We start from the raw sequence: 14536 nt of genomic DNA, 5'->3' as shown, positions 1-14536 counted from the left end.
TGTAAATTTCAAAGGCAGCTCACACAGCAGTCAACTTGTGCACAATTCTCCATTTTCCAGACTCCATTTTTTTTCAACCTGTATGACTTTATACGTCCACACACTAATGTGCTTGAGGCTCCTCTGGAGTTCGGGAGGGTTTGGGAGAGAAGAGGTGTATATGTTGCTAGTAAACTGATAATGTCACATGTCACAATCTGTATGGCATGTATCCTACTTGTGACTGATGGTTACTTCTGCCCATTGCCCATTACTGAAGTCTCTTATCTGATTCACTTTGATAATGGTGAATGTATTCTTTTAGTACATTGTGTACAAACTACACCCTTCCAGCTTCTCTCCACTAAAATTGCTTCAATCACAATCCAACTCTGTAGCCTATAGAATAAAATTTAAGACAATGCTAAAGAAGATCCTCCTTTTATTTGGGTCACATCCAAGCCCAGGGAAATTCTTTTCTCCATCAAACTCTGGAGAAGTCTCCTTCATGTTCTGCGGGACACAAACAGTCATCAGACTGTAGCATATTGCCAATGACAGTGTGGAAGCATTATAGGGGTCTGAAGGAGACACTACTTGCCTATCAGCCTCCATAAACTAGGCATGAGTAAATCATAACATTCTACTGTTATAGATATACCACATGGGCACTTCTTAAAGTCGCTAATGTTACCCTGATACAAATAGTTGATAGGTGTTAAAAAAAGGAACTAGATCAGTATTCATTGTGTGTGTATCTGTGTAAGACACAGACAAGTTCTAGAAGGATCAGCACTTAAGCATTATGATAGAGACTTTTGCTAATATTGGATTTGCTATGAGAAGAGTATTTCTAGAATTACTTGTGAAATTAACACTTACAAAAGAAATTGAATTAGCTTCCTGGATAATTGCTTAGCTTGGACTCCTCCTTGCTTGTCCCTCATTCATGTGAGAAAAAGTGGTGAAAAACTTCATCTTGCCCCATTTGCCAAGTCCTGCCATACAGAAAGAACTGAGTGACCCAGTTCCCACCACTGGAGAAGAGCTAGCAGGGCAAGGGCCTCCGCAAGTGTTGACAGTTGTTTGTATTAAAATATACATAATTTACCTTATGTTCCTCCTTTGGGCAATATTCTCCCTGCCAAGGTTAATGGCTACATGATAATTAGAAAAAGTCTGAGAGGTGAAGGTGTGTCTAATGTCCTCAACAAAATGGTAAATGCTGTGACCTTCAAGACGGCACTTAAGGCTGTGGGAAAGAACTCTGAAAACAAGAGTTCAAAAATACATAATTCTTCAACTATGCAAAATATAAGGGTGCAATATGAATTGTATTAGGGGCATCACAGGCCTAAGAGAATGAAGGCATCTGTACTATGAGCCAGCTTATCAGAAAGATGGAAAGACAGGCAGATCTCTGAGTTCACTTGGTATGTCAAAAATTTTGTACTTGCTCTTTCTTTCTAAGAATCAAGAGGCTCGGGTCATAAAATGCTGATAATCAAAAGGAAACCTGAGTAAATAATTGAATTAATATGTAAATAAAAAACTGGGCTTTGGTCTTCAAGAGCAGAGCTATCTACATGGAGAGCCAGCTCAAGCAGGACACAGAGATTTCAGCTGGTACCCATAATTAACTTCAAGTCATTTCTTTCAGTGCTTCTAAACACACCTCTCCTCAGAACCCCTCTCCAAGCCAAGGCTGGCTCTTATCACCCATTCATCAGTATCTTGTCACCATTTGATTATTGAGAATAAGTTTTGAATGATAATGTATGACATTATATCATATAAGGAATCTACAAAGAAATTTAATTAAAAGTTCATAGAATAAAATAGGCTAACAAATCTTGGTGGGATTACTGATGGACACCTACATCTCTGCTTTGCATGAATACTTTGTGAATTCTCATGTCTTGGCCAACTCTGGTTACCACAGCTGAGGCGCTGACACGTTCACACGGGTGCTGTAATTGTTGCTTCTTCAGCTACTACTGCAGGTGAGTACACCCCCATCACCTGAGAAAACCCACCATGAAGGACTCTCTTGACACAGCTTGGTCATTCTCCATCATACACTTGAGTGTGAAGTGCTTCATATTCAGATCATGCCTTGGGAACCACCTTCTACTTCCTAAGAGGCAGGGAAGCTATGCTGGCTTTAATGTTCACCCTTTTCTTCTGTTTCCCATTTCATTTTCCAAAGCTGGATCAGATTTGACCTTATCCCCATTTCCTTCTCTCTCTCTCTCTCTCTCTCTCTCTCTCTCTCTCTCTCTCTCTCTCTCTGGTTTTTCAAGACAGGGTTTGTCTGTATAGCCTTGGCTGTCCTGGAACTCACTCTGTAGACCAGGCTGGCCTTGAACTCAGAAATCCACCTGCCTCTGCCTCCCAAGTGCTGGGATTAAAGGCATGTGCCACCACTGCCCGGCCCCATTTTCTTCTCTAGCCAACATTTTTTATACTAATATTATCTAGTCATTCCTGTTATACCATCTAGCAGTATACAGATAAAATAAAAAAGCATTGTTTAACTTGCTGAGATTTTATGAAACATTGAATGATTATTAACATGCCTGGCAGGGACACTATGACAGTACCTTTAGTTTCCTGGTTCCGCCTTTCTTTATATGATGCAGGTGTTTTTCAGTGTTGCTAAACTCTGAAAACATAAGGCTTTAAGTTGGGAGTGTGGTGCTTTGATGGCAAAAGATATGCATCATGGGAGATGGAAATGATTCTCTCTGAGAATGATGAGTTTGGTGAGGGTTGGGACAGCTTTAAGGAGAGTTAGGAGGTAAGGAAGGCTGGGAAGACAACTGTTACCTGGGAGAGCTCACCATGCAAATGACCCTGACCCATTATAGTTAGAACCTGACAGTGAGCTTACCTTCCATTTGAATCTATTACATAAAAATTTAAAAGGGTACAGAAAAGGTGCATGTGAAATTAAATTCTATTATTGATAATTATTCATTCGTTTCGTGTATTTTTTCCCCACCCATTATAAGTTATAAAGTTCCAGGGACAGAAAACCAGGTTCTATTCAGCATTGTGCAGTCAATAACTGGCACATAAAGTGGCCAGGAAATGTTTATTTTACATACATACATACATACATACATACATACATACACATGCTGTTTTTCTAACTAACTTCTCACCTGTAATAATAATATTGAAAATTGTTTTTTCTCCCTGGCCTTAGGAATCTTTTAAGTGTCCTAAATTCCACAATTAAGCTTGCTTCTCTGGAGAAGGGCAATAGATACCAGGAGAAGGATTTCCTTTCTGCTTGCAATACTTCTGCTCTCAGTAAGGTCTAAGTGGAGATCAGGGTTATCTAAATACAAAACTAGCACTGGAAATTCCAGATGGAAAGAATATGGCATTTTCCTGCCAATCCTATACTGAGCACGAAAGTCTTGAATTTCAGGCTAGAGCTGATAAAACTCCTAGCTTCACACCAGTTGAAGCAAGATCTAATCAGAAAAGACTCTGAGTAGGACCTTATCACTTACTTCACAGTTAAAGGTTAGGAGTTTGCTCAGCTTGAGCAAACTGAAAGGACACTGAGATGGACACAGGCAGAATAGAGTCAGGAAGTTGAGCTGTTTTCTGCTTTCACACCTTACCTCCAGCCTGCAGCCGGTGAGCCTCATGGCCCTGCATCAGGGATGTGAGGCAGCTGCACTTACTCTTTCCACCTTGTTTGTCAGATCTCCTGGGATGCAGACTGTGACCTGAGCCTCATGCTGTTAGTCGATCTTCTGACGATTCCAGAGAAATCATAGGTTCCAGATCAGCAGCAGTGATCCCAGTGTGGTCTAAGAGAACGTTATTATAATGTAACTTTGCTCTTTGGAAAATCAGATTATATCCAATTTAACAGTTCCAGGAAATGGCTACCGTGAGTCCCTGTGTGCTGTGGAGGAAGCAGATAATGTTGGAGTGCAGAGGACACTTCCACAATGATTTCATCATCATCCTGAGTCTTGGAACAAAGAATTGGACAGAAAAACATGTGTAGTGGTAACCGAAGGAGGAACATGTGTCTTTAAAAGAATGTACTTCCAAGGGAAGAAGCATGCTCAGAGACAGTGCTGCAGAAAGCCTCTCGGTCATTTGCATGATGCAGCCTTCCTCCTGCATTCTGAGTGGTGCATATAGTTGTACATACGACTTTATGCATGGCCTATCTCATTAACATCTTAATATCTATGCAGGAGCATGCTTTAGCATTATACTGAGCATCAGGCGACCTTCCAGGACAGTGATGTAACCTGTGAATGCATGGGATTTTCCAGTAGCCACTCCTAGAATAGCTGTACTTGGTTTTATTTTATGGACAAGCCTAGTTTTGTTGGGAAGTCACTGCTTTCAACAACCCATCTTCAGCTTCTCTCAAAAACTTACCAGTGGTCTTTCCATTAAGAACCATGTGTGGGGTACTCTCTAGGCTTTGTCGATAGCAAGTGGATGCAGACCATTGCAGTGGGAGTCACAGTGGGTGGCAAGCCTGTTATCTTCTGCCACCACCTTTCTCACTTCCACAAATATTTTTTCTTTGTGGGGCAGGGTTCACTCTGACCCCTTTGTTGTCCTTACTTTCAGAGAGTTTCTGGAAGTCTGTTTCCCATGCTTCTTGCGATTGGTAGCCATCTCTCCTTGGTTCGTCTCTAAGTCTCTATCAGACATCATGCAAGACTATGTTTGAGTGTCTTGAATAATAGAATCTTGGAGTTGTAGTCACTGAAGTGGAACATGGCTCAGAGTCAGTAGCCTCCTCTTTCCTCAGGAAATCCTCTGGTATGTAATTGCACTGCTCTTGTGTTTCAACCAGTAAGGTGCTTGTAATCAACTTAATCTTGTCACCTAAGAGGAAAAAGAAGCAAGCAATGTTTTCTCTTTTCTTGATGACATAAAATTCTTCAAACTGGAGAAAAGGAAAAAATATCCCCAGGACAGGAGGGGACAGGGTTTAATACAAAGGAAACTGCAATTTATTTGAAGTTCCCTAGACACCAGGCAATTGCCAAGCTTCAAGCATTTAAACACTTACCGATTGGTTACTTGGCACCATGCCACATAAGCATGCAGATAATTGATTTCACCTTTAAATCACTTGACCACATTGCCCTGATGTTTTGGCACGATGCCAGAGAGGCTCGGTGTGCAACGCTTCTTTTCTCTGGGTCTTCTAATGTGCTCACAGGCTCACAGGTGCAAGTGAGGTACACAAAAGTTCTTGTTTTTCCTGTGAATTAATATAGGCTTCTATATGAATCTCATCCCTGAATATAGGAACACCTTTGTTTTTGAAATCCAATAAGGACATTCTTCATGGAGATAATTAAAAGCCTGTGCCCTCAGCCTGTAACAAACAGGTTATAATCAAAAAGTTCAATATAGAGGTTTGTCTTCAAAATTTGTAAGTCAGATGCAGAACGAGGATGCAGATACGGGAAATCAAAGTGGAAATTGCCTGTGCTAGTCCCTTGAAGAGCAAATTGTTTTATTGACTTTTCCTCAACATCTTTCTTGTTCTGCCTTGTAGGGATTTTTCCTTCTTTGCATTTACAGGAAAAAAAAAAAAAGGATCTAGTGACTTATAAGGACGGAAACAAAGACCTTGACTAGCAGTCTGTCTTACTGGAGGCAGAGCCAACGTTGATGTTGCACTCTTTAATTACAGTGGAGCCTTCCATAACCAATAAGTAAAAGCCATCTCTGGCCTTGCCTTTCAGAAAGTGGCAGGGAGTGCAGGCAGGCACATGATGACATCTTGGCCCTTCTGTAAACAGGAGCCTAAGATGTTTATGCCAGAAGGAAAGGAGAGACCCAACCCTGCTCAGACATTATAGCCTGGGTCTGGCAGACACACAGCGACTTTCTTGAGAATTTCTGGGCTACACAGCAGACAAGGACAAGCCCAGCTCCTTTCAGGACCTTATCAGTTATAAGAAGGCAAGCAGCCTCATAGTTTTGTGAGATGAAGGGAGTCTTTAAGTCAGAAGAAACTGCTTCTGCTCACTGTGAGGATATCGTTCCCTGTGGACTGGGCATGAATGTTTCCCATTTGCTGGAGAACTATAAGGCATCAGTGCTTTACAAACTGTGGATACCGTGTATTTTCTCTTATCCTCTCCCTTCTGATGGATTTCCTTTTTATATTTTTAATATTCAGCTGTTACTTTTTTTTGTTCTACTATTATTTTGTAAAAATTTTTATCACACAAGACATTAAATACTTGTGGAGTTGATGACCATCTGCACCATTGAGAAGCCTGGTTTCCCAGACCTTTGGAGCACAGTCTAATATTTTTCTTGGGAATAGCAACAGATAAATATGAAGTTCTGCCTCCCAGAAGGAGCATCACAGTGCGCTTGCAGGGTCCTCCTGGCTTTTACCAAGCTGTTGCTACCCCCAAATAGTGATGAGCTCATAAATGTTTAGCAAATCATGGTAATGAATGTGGTGAGGCCAGAAATAGCCAGCAAGTGTGTTATTTTAATCATGCACCATTTAGTGCAAAGATGACTCTTAGATGTTTTGGCAAATTAATTCATATTGCACATTTGAGAAGGGAGAGAGCAGCTGGGCCGCAGTCTTCAGAGCTGGGAGCTGGTTAGGTCTGCTAATAAAGTCACGCTGTTGAGGGGGTGGGAGGTGGGGGCAGGGCAGAGCCACCAGGCACAGGGTTTTGTTTGTTTGTTTGTTTTTTTCTATTTCCCCATAGGGTTTCAGGTGAAGCCCAGCTGGTCTTTCCCCAGTGATACTGTTTGACTTGTGCAAGTCATTTCTAAGATACACCAGCAACATCAGCTGTAAACCAGCGGCTTTGCATTTTCATCAGACATATACCCCTGGACAGTCATGTGAGCCAGATATCACCCTTATCCCAATCAGCCTCTCACACTTGATACTTTGTGTACTCCCACATAAAAGGCTTTACAGAGTCTGAGTGTCCGATGTGGGTTGATTTAAAGACAGATGGTGTAGAAGAGAAACGCCTTTGGAAGAAGATTCACCTTAGGTTCTCTCCTAAGGTGAGGGTTGAAAAATGAAGGAAAGGGAGAGAGACTTAAGGGGCATCTAAAATATTAGACTCTCTGACCTTTGTCATCCCAGCAACCTCCAGAGTGAGCAGGTTACCCAGCAACCTACAGAGTTACATCCCAGGACACCCCAGTCCGTGGATGCTGCTGAGTTCTTCCTATGTTTCTCTGTCCTCTTCATTCTGTGGCTATCCATTCTTTACTCTCTTTGAAAAAGTAACAGGAATACAACTGTTTCTAGGTAAATCTTTTCCCCCTCCTTGTTTTCTCTAGGTCTGCCCCTTCTGTAAAGCTCAATTCTGAGGACTATCCTTACTCCTCGGCTCAGAAAACAGAAACGTGGTAGCAGACAGCTAAGAAAAACCAGAAAGTTTTCATTAGCCGATGAGAAGTAGGTTAGGAACATGCTTATTGTAATAATTGTTTCTGTGCCCACAGTCTTTTGAGTATACGCGACTGTCTTCCAAAAAGAAATACCCAAGAAACAATACTGATTTCTGCCACTTGGGGGAGCTGTGGCACAGCAGGCACGGGAGGCCAGTGTTAGTTGTGGGAGGTTTGGTGGAGAGATGTGAATACTTACTGAGACCTTTAAAATGAGTTCAGTGGCAGGCAGCAAAAAAGATTTAGGAGGAATATAGGCTTTTCATGTTATTTAGCAGTGGAACATTTGAATACGGGGATTGATGTGAGCTCTTTGACTGTCTTCATGTGTGTTCAACATTTGAAAGGATTCCTACTTTAGGCCTTGGTGCTAAGTTATTTTATTGTTAAGCAGTGGGTGGCGGCAAGTGCTGTACAGTCTGATAGTTTTGTGGGCAGATCTTTGTGACAGCAATGGTGGGGGTGGGGCAGGACTGCACCCATGGCTCACATTCATGGAGGACGGCGTATCGTGTCTAAGAACTTTATTTGTAGTATCTAATCTTTATCACAACCTTGTTGTTTAGGACTGGCTGTCACTCCATTTTCTGTGTGAGGGAACGGAGGCACAGAACAGCTAAGAGGCTGGCCTATGACAACTGTGCTAGTGACCAGTAGGGCCAGGATTCAGATGTAGACCTGCTTCCAAAGACTACAGTCCTAACCACCACTGATATCACCAAATGCTGAGGTCATCTTCTGTTATCAAGGTACAGTTGGATTCCATCTTTGAATAACTTAGCTCTTCATGCTTCCTCATCTTTGCCTCACCGACTTAGACTACTGAAGGTGAAATACCTATTTTGCACATGGCTGAGCCCCAGTTGCTTTGATAAAGCAACTGACCTGTTGTCAGGAAAGCATTTAACTCATGCTTACATCCTCTGCCCTTATTGGGGTTTTCAACCCCGGCTTTACATCACTGAGAGAAGTGCTTTTTGAACAACAACACATGGCGATCGCAGAGGCCCCAGCTTCAGGGTAGCGCTAACTCAGGAGACCTGGCTGGTTTCATGCTCACCACTCAACGTTTCCTAATTTATACTGCCCATCAGGGTTCACAAGCGTTAATGCTCTGCATCGTGATGCAACGACAGGAGCTGGGTTCCAAGTCAGTCGCACAGACTGAGCACAGCCTGCACCCAGCTACATTGCCTTTAATAAATGGCCAAGCAGAGCTTGCCCTCGAGCTGCCTTTGGTAGGCTCTCAGCCAGTTTGCCATCCCTGCTACACATCTATCTCTATTAGTAGCTCTGATTGGAAAGTTGCCACTGGCTTCTGATGTCAGATAATGCACCATCCAGCTCCACATTAATAAATAAAGACAGACAGTAGTAGAATCACAGGTTTTGGTCTGTCTTGAGCAGACAGACTATGACTGCAGGGGCATTTGCTTCCTGAACAAATCAAAGGAGCATCTCTATAATTCTTGTTGTGAATTCAAATCTGGGCAACTGCTAGCTTGCGCCTAATGCTGTGTGAGATAAATACAAGGGAAATAGACCAAAAGTGTTATCAGTCTTAGAGCTCTTGCAGTTTTGCAGGAGAAAAACAGTTCAGTGGAAATACTACGGAAAAGAACATGAGTATGTTTGAGTGAGGTTCAAGGTGTGTGGTTCAAACAGTGAGAACCGGCGGCTTTCAATTGCAGAAGGGAGCCTGGGCCTAACACAGATAGCACATGCAGCTGCTTCAGCATCTACAGCTTTCCTGAGGCCTTTGAAAATACAAGAAGCTGGTCCATACTCACCATGGTCAAAGCTCTGAAATAGAGCATGTCTGCCAAGATTGAGTAGCAAACTGGCTGGTATTTCTGTCATGTTAACTGTGGATTGATTTATAGATAGACAACTGGCTGTTTGGATCGGTGTGAGAGGATTGTTGAGTGTCTTTGTTACTAGCTCTAAGGCTTGGGCCATTTTCTTCCTTTATTCACAGTGTTCAACAGCATGACATGGTCCAGTTGTGTAAAGCATTCATTCATTCATTCATTCATTCATTCATTTATTCATTCATTCAGAGATGTTGGTAGGTGCTAGATTCTGTACTATAGCTAAGAGATATTTTTTGTATAGAGAAAGTGTAGATTTGGGTGTCAAGATATCTAGCTTATAATCTTGGACCTTGAACTTCAATTTACCCACCTTGGGTTTTTGCCGTTGTTGTTTTGGACTCCATGTTTATCAATGCAAACGTGGCTGTCTCTGGTTGTCTATAGATTCTGTTGTAGTTTAGGATCTTTCTCAAGATTTTGTTGGAAGCAGTACACAGTGTTTTAGAACAGTGGTACTAAACCTGGACAGCCTGGGCCATTTTTTTTTTTTTTTGCCTTACAAATGTTTAGTAGTGTGTAGAAACACTGCAGGAGCGGTAGTAGAGCTTGCTGTTCTCTAGTGGAGGAAATCAGGGTCCTGTCAAGCACTTCATTTGAGACAGTCATCTGTAAGAGTTAGGCAGTGAATAGTTTCAGCAGGAGTCAGGTGAAGGAACACAGCAATAGACCATATAAGCAAGGCTAAGCTGGTAGGCCTCTGGATCCCGAAATCCACTAGAAAAAAGAAACTAATATGTACAGACTTTATTTCTTATTGCTGGTTTGGATTATACCTTAATTTCTTTACTGTGGTTCTCCAATAATTCAGCATTCATGCATAAGCACTTCAGGTGTCTAGTCCATCTCTCTCAGTCTTGTCAGGTCAGAATCTACCTCTGCAGCTCTTAATGCCTCCAGGAGGGTACCAGGTCTCATCTGCTGTCACCCTGGGTCCTTCATGTGTCTGCAGCCATGCACATATATTTACTGGTCTTCAGCTACCAGTTCTTATCTATGCCCTCCTGGTCCCCAGTGTAGTGTCCCATAACTGTCAGCTCATAGGTCTTGTCACATCTGCAATGATATGGTAAAAGAACAGTTCTGGGTTACTTCCTCAGTCACTGTGTCCTCACTTTCAGGCCAACAGAGTTTTTCAAGCTTGCTTTGTAACCCCTCTGGGTTAAGGAGCCTCATGTTAGTATTCTTCAGACTCTGTCTACATCTGACCCGCCTTCTCCATTGGTTCTTATAGTACATGCTGAAGTCTTCTTTTGAAAGGGGTTCTGTTGCTCCCGTCAATGAAAACCTGGAAAGAGAGTTGCAGTTTCTTCTGCTTTCTGATCCCCTGCAGTACACAGTTTGTTCAGCTTCCTCTATTCTTGTCTTCTGGGACATGTCCCCCTGCCATCAGTAAGTAAAAAAAAAAAAATGACTTCTAACCAATCTGACATTCTTTCTAATCTTATTGTATATAGCATAACTCAATGCTCTTATTTTTAAAATCAAAATCGCCATTTCCATAAATGCTTTGTTCTTTGAAAACCATTGCCCTTGAAATAGAAGAAAACACTGTGTTTCAAGTTATTAACTCTGCTATGGATTTGAAAATCCTAAATATAAGAATATAAGAACTGGCTTTTTTTTTTTTTTTGTAATCCAGCTGTGTCTGCCTTCCTCTTGTGATATAATGCCACAGACTCAATGGGTAGTAAGTTTCAGGACTAAAATATTATACAGGTGTCTTAAAATGAGATCCATAACTTACAGAGAATGAACAGGAAGGGAAGAAGGGAGGGAACAGTAGAGGGAGAACTGGGTGGGTCAGCAGCAGGGAAGAGTTGGGTGATGTTAGCAGTAGGAGGGGCTGGGTGACATCAGCAGTAGGGAGGGGCTGGGTGACGTCAGTTTCTACCCTGCAGAACAATGACCTGAGTGTGGGAAAACTGAGGTCTGTAGCATGTGCTTTCTCGGCTTATATTAGCTGCTCTGATATTAAAATACCAGCTTCATCCCCTAATTACCATAGGAATAGAAGCCTCTGGGATACTCACCAGGAAGAAGAAGAGCCACAGTCAATTTTTCTTTGAGACTAGTGATAAAAGGAAAATGGAGTTGGATAATTGAAATATTTAGTCATTTGTCTAGGCATTGCTTGGATATTATTCAGACCTCAACTAATTGCTTCAGAATTCATAGACATTTTCAGAGAGAGAGGAAATACTCCCTAATGGGACAAATTTAACTACCAAATTAAAAAATCAAGGAATCAATCTTTCATTTTCTATCTATCTATCTATCTATCTATCTATCTATCTACCTACCTACCTATTATCAATCTCTCTATCTTTGATATATCATCTACTTCCTTATCACATAATTTTTGTGTGGTTGACAATTTATGTAATTATTTAGGAGACTAAAATTTGATTTCTGAAGATGTGAGGCAGGAGCTTATCTGGAATTCATTGAATTTTGTCACACCCATCAAACAATGTGGTTTAGTCCAACACCTGAAAGATGTTAACTAATTATATGACTATGAAAAAGACAAATTTTTAATTATGCTCTAATTGCATTTTGAGAGAAAAGTTTTATTTTAACAGGAAGGGTGATATGTAGGAGGAGCTAAGGAGGAAGGAGTACTGAGAGGAAGAGATGGAATAAGGAGAGGAGAAGATGAAGGAGAAGAGAAGCTAGGTGATGAGAGAGAGAAAGAGAGAGAAAGAGGGGGCCATGGAGGCAGATGTTCACATGTCTCCACCAGTCAAAGATAGTTTATATATCTAGGTTGGGTATTGGCTTACACTTCTGATTGAGCATTACCAAACTTATAAAGACTTTGATTAACATTTAAAAAATGTATAAAAGCAAAAAGGAAAAGGGAGCATGGGATAGGGGTTTTCTAGGGAGGGGAAATGGGGAAAGGGGATGGCATCTGAAATGTAAATAAAATATAAAATAAAAAAAGAAAAAGACAAATTTTAAATACAACTTAGCTCTCTTATCTTCACAAAGACCCTCTTTAACATTATTGGCTCAAAATCTGTATATTTCCCCTAAGTCACACGTGGCCTACACAGCTTTCCTAGCATCTAATATTGACTTGAAGGTATTTCCTGCATCTACTGAGTTAAGCTATTGATAACTAAATGCTTAATCTTCCAACTCAACTATGTTGTCCAATTTAAAATCACTATCTTATAAACTGTGTGACAAGTTGCAGTTGCCAATCTAGTGAATGTATGTCACTGATAACCTAAGAGCTAAAATCTGTTAGGGCTGCAAGTCAATTTTTTATAGTTTTAATAAAATCTAAGCTATCACATGTAAATCTTTATTCTAATTATTCTCAACAAAAAACCTACATGAGCTGAAATAAAAGCAAAACAAATACTCTAGTAACCATATAATCAATGAAGAGTCAGGATGAAAGCTCACATGTTTGTCTGGTGGGTCCAGCTTCTGATCAAAGATAGGCTTGTGATCTTTCAACCAGGAGAATATTTTGAGAACATAGCCGTTCAGTCACCTTGCATCTACCATTAGAAACATTTACTATGAATCTCTTTTTGTTGAAAAGAAGTGTAAACAATGAGATTTTTCAGCCTAAAGTTACTCTCTGGGGGGAGCTAACATTTTAAAGTCAGGAGCTCTTGGGAAAACACATTCCTATGGGTGCTACTACAGGGTCCCATGGGGAAATCACTAACCACCACTGCTGAAGTCACAGGCTAGAAAACACATAACAATGAAGTCTGTCTCGCCAGTGCTTATAGTGTTACCTTATCTTGGAAAGTGATTTTCTTGTTAACAGTGTTAAAGGATAGCCCTCTGGGTTCACATGCTCTCATCTAGCTCAGAAGCAGAGTGACTGATGCCTCTGCTATTGGTTGCCTTCACGGCCCACTTCTCCCAGAGTTCCACTTTAAGATAAGATTTTCTTGCGTTCTGAACCCCAGAAGGAATCCATGCTGTGCACAGGGGTGTGCATGTTCACCCATGGATGTAAAAAGCAAATATAGCACAGAAAGCACAATACAATATGGGTTTCACTTTTAATCACATGTCAATCAGAGGGATTGTATTGTGGGAGAGGTGGGCTGTGATCCCAATCTGCCTCTACATTAGCTAATTACAGAGTGCAGAGTGAAACAGTCACCTCTCCCATGTTTCTTTGCCAAAGCGAGTATTTGAGGAAAAGAGAGATAGGTTTCAGAACAATTTCTGTTGCTACAGGTCAGCATATCCTAGAAGTCTAACCATTCTCTGTGAACACAAGCAAGCAAGGGCTTCTTGCCATTTAAAATATCCTCATGCATCAAGACAGATAAATAAATAAAAGCCACTGAGTTATGCGCTACTGCCATCTGAAGTTTCATTTGCAGCTGATAGTGTTCCAGTGTCTCTGTTATTACAGATCCAATATTAGCTGATGTCACAGCTAGATCTTATCACCCAGCAGCCATTGTGGAGGTGAGAGGTATAACACTGGGCTATATCTCTTAGATACACCTGCTTTACATATTCTGTTATTACTTGGGTCTCGGAATGCCTTGGTAGTCAGGAAAATGAATACAATCTGCACTCATCTTTGAGCTAATAATACTCAATCTATAGAAGGATCTGCGTGCCAATTTTACTTCCTCCTAAATGTTCATTTATTCAGGAGAAACACAGGACAGAGTCTCTGGCTCATTTGAAGCATCTCAGGATCTGTTTGATGAAGAAAAGCACTGGGGGTTGCATAGTTGTGGTTAAAAAAAATTAATAAAAGATAGAGACAGTCATGGCTTCTGTGGAAGGCAGAAGGCTCGCAGTTTTAGGTATCACTGCCTCTCACTGGGGTTTACACAGCAAGATAAACCCAGCTACTGACTGCCTCCTGCCTTTCCCCAACCCCTGCAAAGGCCTGGCAGGATAGAGTGTGGTGAGGATGTATCAAATCCCATCCTCCCCCAAAGGTCAAAGTATTCTCATACTTTGTGTTTATGTGATACCTGGCTCCAGGGACCTCTCAGTGCCCACACAACATCACTCCCTCATTACATTTTTCACAACTCCCTGTAGCCATGGGGTGCCCTCTGTGCAAATCTGACCAGAGCATCATGCTCTGAGTGAGGACACAGAAGGTATTTGGAAATCTAGCTGAACTTGGAGTTTTAAGTGTATGATAAATTAAATAGTGCATGACAAATTAAAAGCAAAGGAAGTTTGGGTTGGTTACTAGAAAAAAAAAAACTTTGTCTTTAGAACAATAT

This window comes from Arvicanthis niloticus, chromosome 17 (genome assembly GCF_011762505.2).
Source record: "Arvicanthis niloticus isolate mArvNil1 chromosome 17, mArvNil1.pat.X, whole genome shotgun sequence".
Taxonomy (NCBI): Eukaryota; Metazoa; Chordata; class Mammalia; order Rodentia; family Muridae; genus Arvicanthis; species Arvicanthis niloticus.
This window is presented reverse-complemented; position numbering follows the sequence as displayed.